The 12,138-nt window shown below is 34.1% G+C and overlaps 1 non-coding gene across 1 annotated transcript; it reads right to left on the bottom strand.

The window, feature by feature from the left end:
• Positions 1 to 11,430: 11,430 nt before the first annotated feature.
• TRNAG-UCC (transfer RNA glycine (anticodon UCC)) lies at positions 11,431 to 11,502 on the bottom strand. The gene has a single exon. It is a non-coding gene; the product is annotated as a tRNA-Gly (tRNA).
• Between the last annotated feature and the right edge of the window lie 636 nt (positions 11,503 to 12,138).

Raw genomic sequence — 12,138 nt, forward strand, 5'->3', positions numbered from 1 at the left:
TGAAGATAGCAGCTTAAAGGCTTAATTACATTGAGTTTACCAATGGTATATACAGACATATAAAAAAATATACAACTTAAAATAAAATAGGCAAATATAAAAATGAAATTGTTCTAAAAACAATTATAAATATATGAGATTAATTGAAATACCCAGCACATGACAAGAAAGCCTCAGAGGTAGAATAAAGTACATGTAATGAGAACATGACAGAATGAAATAAAATGAAGAGAGTGAGATAGGAACAAAGTAAAAGAGGTTGTAGAGAACTTATTTTGAATTGTCCATTGAATGATATTGTCATTGATGGCATATTTATCATTAATGACAAGTTTCATGCAATAGGATTTAGAATTGTGCAAATGATCAATTCTTGTTTGAAGGAATGAAATTTCAAGTTGACAGTGTCATTGTAAGCAATACTGTGACATGCACAATGGCTTCTTATCTTCAAATCTTTAAAAAAAAATCTTGAAGAAATAGGTCAAAATGATAGTTAGAATATAGATGGAAACCTATAAAATGACAAAAAAAATTGGTTACTTCCTTTGTCAGTGATATGGTCTTCTAAATAGAAATATAAAAAAGTAATTAATCTCTTGACAGCAATGATACATCCAATTTTACTGTTGAATTAAGCAATAGAGAATAAAGAAAGCCGTAGATTTTTTATTGTTCTCCTCACCTTCTTCTTGAGAGGGACTACCCAATTTAAGCTTGAATTTATACAACAACCAAAAGAGAAAAGCCATGTGCACCTTAGGATAATAATTATGCACCTTGCTGCGCGTGGGATAAACTGAACAATGACACCTGGTTTTCAAAGTTAATTTTTTAATCAATTCCCCATTTATTTCCATGCTACCATATAGGAAGCAACCCATAATGGAAGCTGATGGTTACTGTACAAAGCCTATGGGAATTATATAATTCAATAGCCAACAGGGAAAAATACATATTTCTGTTCAAAACAGAAATCAGAAAAAGAAATCCTCCGAAAATCTGCTTTGCCCGCTTGATCGTGTGTCCGGCAGCAACTGTGCAGCGCCAGATCAACGAGGCTCTATCCCTTGTATTGTTGAACGCCATATACAGGGTAGTAGCAACTTCCATCTTTTAACGCCTTTATTGTTCTAACGCGGCCGGGGTTTGAACTCAGGACCTCCCAGTTGTGATATGGACGCTCTGCTAACTGTGCCAACACACAGGTACCGGAATTCTGTGTCTGATTTCTGTTTCGAATAATAAAATATAGATTTTCGATTTTGATATAACCTCATGGTTACAACAATCTTCTGCTTATCATCATTTTGGTTCTGCATATACAGAGTAATATGCCAACTTGGTAAAGTACAGTTTAGTAATGACTCTGTCGTTTCATCTACCGTTGACGAAGCCCTGATTACATCACTTGAAACCCACGTAAAGGTATCTTGAAATGAAACAGTGTCTAATATTACATGGCGAGTTGAAAGAGAGCGGGGCGTGCCATGACTTTCAATTACCAAGCGATCAGAAATATACCCGTCATTTGATAGAGAAAAGTAAACCCAATTCGGAAACAAAAAGACTCACAAGGACGGTTCAAATACCATTTTAAGCGGTAGGCACGATTTTTGGTTTGATTAGTGTAATCCTATAATGCAACAGAGACGTTGTTTGAATCGTGCTGAAAAGGACAATATTGGGTTCCACATGGCATTTGTTATCTCTCTCCCTCTCTCCCTCTCTCTCTCTCTCTCTCTCTCTCTCTCTCTCTCTCTCTTTCTAAAAAGATATCGTTTGGATATTGAGAAAAGTCACCGTTTATTTTGTGCTTTGATAGAAAAAAATAAATCACCACTGAAATATGAGGCATTGCAGAATATCCAACAAATGTAAATCGATATGGTTCTCTTCTCTTTGAAATGTTCTAGTAATGCGAAGACACTTTGCTTTAGGTTTGAACTTTAATCCTCATTTATAAACATCTGGGGCCCATTTCATAAAGAGTTACAACTGTTGTAACTTTGCCATTATGGCAACTACCATGGTAACACGGCTCGGCAGCCAATCAAAATCAAGGTTACCATGGTAGTTGCCATAATGGCAAAGTTACAACAGTTGTAACTCTTTATGAAACGGGCCCCTGATATGACGTCAGGTATTATCAGAATTACAATGACGAACAAGAATAGTCAATTTGAAGAAAAAAACGTTGTACCTGTATACGATTCTACTGCATTTGGCCTATTAAAAGAGCGATTTCATGACATCCACAATGTTTCTCTTCAAGGTATATAATTTTATGCAATTGCATATTCTTGATTAATCAACCGTAACTTATTTTCATATTCATCATTCTCCCCATATGACCAAGGGTCTCGAAACGACCTTTTTTTCTTTCTTTTTTAGATTGCTATGATGATGCTAGTGCTGATTCATAATCAATTATCGGGATTAATTCGTTTCAAGTAACTGATTTTAACAGGGCCAGTGATAATTTCTCGATATAAAAACATGGTTGATCATACATCATGATAGTGACCATCTAACCTCCCTATGAGTGTATATAGTAAAACATGTCCTACTTAAAGCACTCTACAACAATCGAGTATGTTTACCCTTACATGATTCAAAGGGAATATGTTTCTCTTGTTTAATCCACACTTTAGCATATACATCACTTCAGTTTCACTAAATCTCCAATGTAGAATCATCACTATCCGGTCTGTTACACTAATTTCAGTGTAGTTCTTTGAAATTGTTTTAATCCAAGCGATAATTAAAGAATAGGGAACGTTTATTATAACCACGAAACCTGAAACGAAAATGAAATTTCATACCTGCAGGTTATGCGTTGATAACCTATCCATGGGGTATGTACTCATGTACCTATACCAAATAAGTATCATAAATTCAATCACATTATGTCAGAAATCAATCTAGATGAAGATTATAGGTTCAAGTCAAATGTCCCGTTGAGTTGAGACATTGGAGAGCAAATTTTATATCTATGCCACCAAGGACGGAGATGCCCCCATATACAGGTAGCCCATCATTGATCATGTCTATATAAGGCTTTGCTGGAGTCCGTAGCAACTAGATCGTTTGGGGTTTATCGGAATTCTGATGCATGTTATTTAATTTATCTATCAGATGATGTATAGTTGAGTGGCATTTCCTGATGCTGCATCCAGTGACTTATCAATCGCATGTCCAATGTCACCCACCAACCACTTCGCAATAAATTTCTCCAGGATCTTTGCACAATGATCTGTTAGCGAAACTGGTCTAAGTCTTCTATGGTGGGCTTTGTAGTTTTAGGGATGGGTACCACAATTGCTCGCTTCCAACTATGTGGCACCACCGACTGTCTGAAAAATTAATTGAAAATGAATAGTAAGGGAGTAAAATCAACTCTAGCGCAAATCATCCGAGAGGGTCCTCTACCTCCCATCCAAGTACGTGGTACCGCATCTACCAATATTAAGATAAGGATTCACTCCCTTCATCTAAAGAATGTCAATGTCTTCTAGAAAAAAATGTATTAGGCGATATTTCCAATTCTAGTCAGGTTCGAAAACAACGAGTAGATTTCCGTTAGCATGTTACAATGACGAAAAAGAATAGTCAATTTGCATGATTAGCATGATAGATGGAGCATGCGAAGACTAACGAGGCTTTTAAAGAGGGAGGATAACTTAAGAGTGCAATAGCATTATTACTTTCCGACTATAATAAAGGGTCGAGTATTATTCACCTTGTATTTTTTACTCGATTTTTCAAAGCTGTATGTCTTAAATCCTACCATAAGAAGCAATTGCGAACATAATATGCAAATGGCTCAGTGTCTATATAGTCACACGGACATAAATTATATATAAAAATGTATGCCGCAGTTTACCCGCGTACTATCACCTCTCCCCTGCAACGGTTTGTACCATTGAATACGAAACCCGACTTTCATTTTCATGGACCCCATGGAAGAACAGTATTATCATGTCGACTAAACTGAATTTGGGCTATCCATCCGTTTTGCTTTTTTTAAATTTGTTTATACGGAAAATAAATACCATACTATACTATACTACGGGTTATTATGAACACGCATCACTTGAAATTATTGTTCTATAAATATGTTGCAAAATAAAAGGTGATTTATGGGTTGTTTTACGATAAATCAGGGTATACCAAGCCGTCACATTTGACTAATAATGGTTGCTTCGCTTTTCCTCAAGTTTAGTGTGTGTTGTAAACAAATGACTCATTTTTTTATTAAAAATCATGAAAAATCAATCATCCGTAGCTTTTGAGGTCTTCAGTTTCTGAATAATTGCATTTCAATAACTAATGCTGATTGGTTAAACAATGTCTAATGATTACTAATGATTAGGATGCGAGGGCTCAAAAAATTGGGGGGGGGGTGAGACAGAAATTCGGGCCCTAAAATGCCAGATATTGTTAATGTTGAGAAATAAATGTGTATCTTGTTTTTTAAATTTATCTTGCAGGTTGCTCTTAAAATGCACAACAGCTTGCTATCACCTATATTTGAGATTAAATGGATGGTCCGGGCTGAAAATATTTATATCATAATACATAGAGAAGAATTGACTGAGCAAAGTGCCGAAAATTTTATCAAAATCGGATAACAAAATAATAATAAAGTTATTGAAGTTTAAAATTTAGCAATATTTTGTGAAAACAGTCGTCATGAATATTCATTAGGTGGGCTGATGATGTCACATCTCCACTTTCCGTTTTCTTATGTTATTACATAAAATAATATTTTTTTCATTATTTCATACTTGTATGAATAATATGTCTCCCTTATAATGAAATTAGTTGCAACAATAAATATTTAATGCACTAAATCAGTTGTCAATCCAATTTTTTAGTTCTTGGAGGAAAAAATTTGAATAAACCTAATTTCATATAATAAAATACAAAAGAACAAGTGGGGATATGACATCATCAGCCCACCTAATGAATATTCATGACGACTGTTTTCACAAAATATTGCTAAACTTTAAACTTCAATAACTTTATTATTTGTTATCCGATTTTGATGAAATTTTCGGCATTTTGCTCAGTGAATTCTGCTCTATGTATTAAGCTATAAATACTTTCAGCCCGGACAATCCCTTTAAGGTACACACATTTCATTTTATAATGCGCAGAATGTAGTTTTTGAAAGTATACCCTGATAACTTCCACTGTAAATTGAATGGGCAAGTTATGGGCGTGTGTCTGCATGGCACTGTGGGAACGATATTTTTAACGTAAATTTGACAATTTAAAAAAAAAAACTTTTCAATATAAAATCGAGGCCCTTTTGGTCTGCTAAGATTTGAAGAGTAAAAAGGGTTTCTACTACAAAATGAAGATTAATTTTTCCCAAGAAATTTGAAAAAAAAGAAGAGGGTTTCACTACAAAATGAAGGTCACTGGTTACATTTGTCAATTTTACACGCTTCCAGAATACCCGGGGGTGCTGCCTATATGGGGAATATACACGCAGCGCCCTCAAGGAAAATGCTTCACCAACCCAGCATCTCCGCTTCCCATGGCCATGTGTGTCTGTCTTTAGAATTGTGCACGCTGCTGTGCTAACATTACTTTGACAAGAGCAGAACAGGAAAGAGCATAACCTTTGTAATTGAAAAAGTATATGAGGCATGATAATATTTATAAAAGTCTTGCTTATGAAGCGCATGATATACAACAGTATCTCTATGTGCTTTACAAAGTAGAACAATTAAAACTGTACTAATAAAATCTAAACAAAATATGTACAGGCATTATACAAGTATGTTTAGGGTAGAAATTACTGTTGATAAATCGTAGGGTAATAATAATCATACTTGTTTATATAGCGCTTAACACTTACTTTATCAGAAGTTTTTTTAACGCTCTATATAATGCAGCATAATTACCATGCAGAGCAGCTGTTACGCGCGCTGCGTTTCAGGGACGAATTCCTACCAGGTACCCATTCACTTAACCTGGGTCGGGTGCAGCACAGTGTGTGTTATTTTCTTGCTGAAGGAAACACGCCATGGCTTGGAGTAGAACTCATGTCCCTCAGATTGAGAGTGTCATAACCACTAGACCACGACGCCCCAGGTATAAAGATAGGAGTCATAGCGATCAATCGCTAAATGAATTGGCCTGTGAGAATCATCGTTGAATGCGCATTTGGCTCAGTAAACTGACTAAGAACCAATCAGAATTGCCCTTTCAAATTAGTAATTGATCGCTAATCTTTGTGTTACGGGGCCCCAGATGTGTTTGATAGCATATAAGCATTTATCAATTGCAAGTTAAATCATTGAAATGAAATTAATCAGAATTGTTTACAAAGGTATATTGTTACGCAATCGTAACATAATTGTTATAAGAAACCATGAGATTCTTATATTCCCTTCATATTTTAGTATTCTTCTTTTTCCACTGTGTTTGGCATGCAGGTGAATCATAGGCTATTTTGCATGATCAAAACTCTGGTATCCTTCTCATGTAACTGACAATTACTCACCGAATTCCCATGGCTTCTCCGATAGAATAGGTTATGCTCCAAGTATACGTGCATGTTTATATAGGGTGTGCATGGGCGTGTGTGCGAGTGAGAGGGTGTGGGTGGATGTGTGTGTGCCAGTGAGCTAGGTGCTGTGGTCGAGTGGTATAAGGCGCCCGACTACACCATGAAAGTCCGGGGTTCGATTCCCGGCAAGGCCCTTGACCAAGGTAATTTTTTTCTACATTGCTCTTTTATCTTGCATCAAGTAAAGAAAATGCTTTATGTATTATTGATACCAACTTGTGCACGTGCCTTTTTTTAGTTAGTGTGTGTATTTTTTTTTCGTATGTATGTGTAGAACTGTATTTGAGTCTTTATTGATGTTCCTAACATTAATATGTTCAGGTGTTGATCTTAGTCACCAAACGTACAGGTACAGAGCGAAATTGTACACTGCCTTGCTCGTTAAAAAAGGTCGTTAAGACCCAGTATGACAAGAAATGAATGATCTTTCTTAAATCCATACTTATTGAAGATTACACCTCTGGCACCCGGTATTACTAAAAAGTAAACACTTGAAAATCTTCTTCTTCATTCAATAAGGGATTCTCCCGGAGATTTATCAAATAACGACCAGGGGATTAACCCTCGGAGGTAGAATCCATTACCGGATAATCGAATACAGTATCTATAACGACCTGTTGGCGATAATGCATGTGTAATTTGCAATCAACTTTGGTAATATTTGGAGCATTTCCTCACCTGTCTCTTATAGACGAGTTTAAATTGTAGTTCTTACAAAAATGCACAAAATATCCATGCATCTAATATCTTCTCAAATAACTAATTCATGTTTGAAAAGAAACATCCACAATCCATACCTAGATCTGTCTGGTCTCTGCTAAAAATATCGAATGAATGAATCGAATCAACGAACGTTCGAGAGCGGTAAAAACTCTTCAACTTTCAAGATTTTATGATGGATTCAAGTCAGACGACACCAAGAGATCGATCAGTAGCCAGTGCAAAATGGGGACTAGGGTAAGTACATCCATTAAAACCGTTATCATTTTTTTATTATCATCATCAAAATCATCATCTTGGTTTATCACTTTCTTCATCCTCCTCGTCTTCACCATCGATATCATTATTACAGTCTTGCTGTCATATATCGAAGTATCCCCCCCCCCCCCCCCATTTTACTGCTCGTTTAACCTTCTGCTTTGCCTTCCTAAATGATGTACTATTATTTATACATGATCTGACATTCATCCGTCTGATTTTAGTCGTCTGTTATTATGTTGTTGTTTTCATTAAACTTTGTCTCATTACATACATTTTGAAACTTTTATTTTATGTCGTATTATTGTTTTGCTGCATGTGGCTATATGTAACTGACTTTATGTCGTATCGTTTTCGGTATACCCTATATGCGAAAACTTTTTTAATTTTATGCTTTATGATAATTGTCATGTCGTATTAACCATCGCAAGTTATGATATATTTTTTATATATCTTTTACACGTTAATTGTCGGAGTGTTCCAAAGAACTTTGAAAACTTATTAGTATTTCTCAATAGTATTGACCTTAAATTTACAATCATTGGCCTTTCTGAGACATGGCTCAAACCTAATTCACATATACCTCTTTATTACTTGGAGAATTATGATATGTTAACGAATAATCGAATATGTAAACAGGGAGGTGGAGTTGCAGTATATATTAATAAATCTCTAGCATATAAACAGAGACCAGACTTAATGTACATGTTTGAATCTCTAGAAACCATATTTATAGAGGTTAAACCAAACAATAACTCACACTCTTGGTATATTATTGGTATAATTTATAGACCTCCCTCAGGAAATGTAGATGATTTTATTTGTAAAATGAATTGTATTCTGAGTATTGTCAATAACGAGCACAAAAAAATGTTATTTGCTTGGTGATTACAACATAGATCTCAATGATATGAATGCTTCTCAAACCACCAAGAACTTCTCTGACTGTATTAATACCAATTCTTTAACGCCACTGGTCACACTGCAACCCTCCTAGACAATATATTAACGAATGATGAAAATAACTTAATGAATGGAGTGTTTGTTTCCAATGTAAGTGACCACTTACCTGTTTTTATCATCACTGAAATCCCTTCCTCAATAGATAGTCTTAGCAATGCTTTTTCTAAACGGTCCATTTAAGACACTTCCATTGCAACCTTTTACCATAAACTCTCTTCCGTCAACTGGCCTATTAATGATGATGATCCAAATAGTAGTTACGATAGATTTCTATCAATATTCCTTAAATTATACAATGAATGTTTTCCTATTATATCTGCTAAACATAAAAGCTCTTCAAATAAACCTTGGTTCAATAAACATTTAAAATGCCTGTCAAAGAAGAAACTAAAATTGTATCGTAACTACCTTAAAAACCCTTCCGATAGCAATAGAGAGAAATATAGGTCTTTGAGAAACATTTTTACTAAAGAACTACGCAAAACAAAGAAAAAATACTATGATCAGCTTTTCAAAGACACCAAAGGTAACTCATCTAAAACATGGAAAATATTGAATAATATGTTGGGTAAAACTAAAAGGTCAAATCATACTACTTTTGAAAATAATGGAATCACCCTTGAAGATGCAGAGGTTGCAACTCAATTCAATGACTATTTTATTAATGTGGCTCCTCTTTTAATATCAGAAAACATACGATCAACTGATCATAATTATTGCCCTCCTATACCAAAGAACCCATATTCTATATTTTGTACTCCAATTAAATACTCTGAAATAATTGACATAACCAGCAAACTAAAGAATGGAATTAGTCCTGGATTTGACAGTGTAGATGTTTCCATTGTAAAAAAAAGTAATCTTTGTCATATGCAAACCACTTTGTAAAATATTTAATTCATCTATAAATAATGGTATTGTTCCTGACCAATTAAAAATAGCTAAAATCGTACCCATATATAAGAAAGGACAAAATAATGTATATAGCAATTATAGGCCGATCTCATTATTGCCCATATTTTCAAAAATATTAGAACGATGTATGTATAACCGGATCTTAAATTTTATAAATAAACACAACATATTATATTGCAATCAATTCGGATTTAGACCACAACATTCAACTTCATCTGCCCTTATAGAATTTATTCATTACGTATCTAATGCTATTGACACCAAACAAACAACTATTAGCTTATTTCTCGATTTATCAAAAGCCTTTGACTGTCTTGACCATAAATTATTATTGTATAAACTTAACTGCTATGGAATAAGAGGTACAGCTTTAAAATGGGTTAACAGCTATCCGTCGGGGCGTAAACAATATACTACATATAAAAAGCATAATTCTGAATCTAAGATCATAATGCATGGTGTTCCTCAAGGGTCAATCTTAGGTCCCCTTCTATTTTTAATATATATAGATGATATAAGATTTACTTCCAAAAAATTGCATTTTACAATATTTGCTGATGATACAACAATTTCCTTGTCAAATGATAATGTAAATAAATTATGTGAAAATCTCAATCAAGAATTAGTTCATGTAGAAGAATGGTTAGTCAAGAATAAACTCATAATAGATATTTCTAAAACAACATCAATTATATTTTCAAATCGCCACTTCAATCCCAACGATGTTAATATATATCTCAGCAGTAAGGAAATCCAACACACATCTTATACAAAATTTCTTGGCATCCAACTTGACGATAAACTCTCCTGGTCCAATCACTTTAATTATTTATGTTCGATTATTTCAAGAAATATAGGTGTAATGAATAAATTAAATTTCCTTCTTCAAAACATATTAATCAACCTTTATTATTCAATGGTTTATCCCTATTTAACTTATTGTAATGTTGTATGGGCGACCGCAGCCAACAATAACCTACATATGTTAAGATTGTTTAAATTACAGAAAAGAGCAGTAAGAATAATATGTAAGACTTCATTTAATGCTCACACCAGTGTCCTTTTTAAAAGATTAAAATTCCTGAGTGTATTTGACCTTTATAAACTATCCCTTGGATCATTTATGTATTCTTGTCACAAAAAGATAATTCCTGAATCATTAAGCAGATATTTTTGTCTTAATATTGCTACCCACTCTCACCAAACTCGTAGACAATTTGATTTTCACATGCCCTCCGTCCGTACTACTTTTACCCAAAAAACTATAATGTATTCAGGTCCCAAATTATGGAACTCTCTCCCCCCCCCCCCTACCCTTAAAAATAGTTTATCCCTTATTAGTTTTCTACAAAGAAATTATGTTAACAACGTTCGCATCCAATAACTAAGTAATTGTAACATGACTATAATTTCTGTGTTTGCCTTTCTCCTACACTTATTCTCCCTAATTTCACCTGTCGATTTTCTGTGACCCTCCACATACGCTAGTCCTTTACCTTATTTCTATCATTTTCCTCGAAAGGCAAACACTTCATTTTAACTTTATTAATGTTTGTTTTCCCTTGTATTATTTTGTCTTTGTATGTTCTATTTTATATCCCTTCTTTTTCTTTCTTTACTGGGCTGGAACTTCTAAGATCTAACAGATCTTTAATGCCAGTCCACACTCGAAGCCTGCTCTGTACACTATTTACTGTATTATTACTTTTGTTATTTTGTTTTGTTCTTGCCATTATGTATTTCTTATTTACCTGTATGTATGTTATCTTTATCGAGTGAAATAAATGAATTGAATTGAATATTGAATGAGTATTAGTTAATATTAATATCAATTTATACATACATATATATATATATATATATATATATATATATATATATATATATATATATTGTGAAAGCAATGAAGAGAACAATGGTAGGCGTAACTTAAATCACGGTTCCCTAGAGCTATCTGCCCTTTGGAAAAATTGGTAATGCCGAAAAAATGTCTCTACCGGGAATCGAACCCGGGCCCCCAGCTTGGAACGCCGATGCCTTAACCACTAGACCACAGAGACGGGTTAGTGGCTAGGGCGACCCCGATCCGACTGACCTTCAGATAGACAGATTTTCGACACTATACCAATTATAATTTCCTTTGTCGGGTGTAGGTGGGTTTTGAACAATGACAAGCCGCCATGCCTCAGCTGGATCAAAGCTACTGCTTTGATACAGTACACGTATGGGAGAAAATTTCACACACACATATATATGAAGAGCTTGATTCCAAAAGGAGCTAAATCCACTTTTGACCAAAATTGATTTTTTGACACAAATATATGTATCTTTGACGTGGGAATCAAATGCAACATATCGAATTTGAATTTTTTTTTTAAAGGTTGGTAAAATTTGTGCAATTTTGATTTTTGTTCCAAAAGGAGCTAAATCCAAAACAGTTCTGTACCAAAAGGAGCTAAATCCAAGAAAAATAAAATTTCAAAAATTCTTTATAAATTGATAATGAATGCTAAATTTTTGAAATCACGATTTAATAAATCTAAGATGATAGTACTATTTCATTTGATTTCATTTCATTTATTTCACATTAAAAACCAATACACACAATTACAAAAGACAGAAAAGGAAATTACTCCATGTATATATAAAAGAGAGAAAAAAAAACATACAACAAAATTATAATACGATGGTAAATA

The sequence above is a fragment of the Lytechinus pictus genome, chromosome 3, assembly GCF_037042905.1.
Source record: "Lytechinus pictus isolate F3 Inbred chromosome 3, Lp3.0, whole genome shotgun sequence".
In the NCBI taxonomy this organism is placed as follows: Eukaryota; Metazoa; Echinodermata; class Echinoidea; order Temnopleuroida; family Toxopneustidae; genus Lytechinus; species Lytechinus pictus.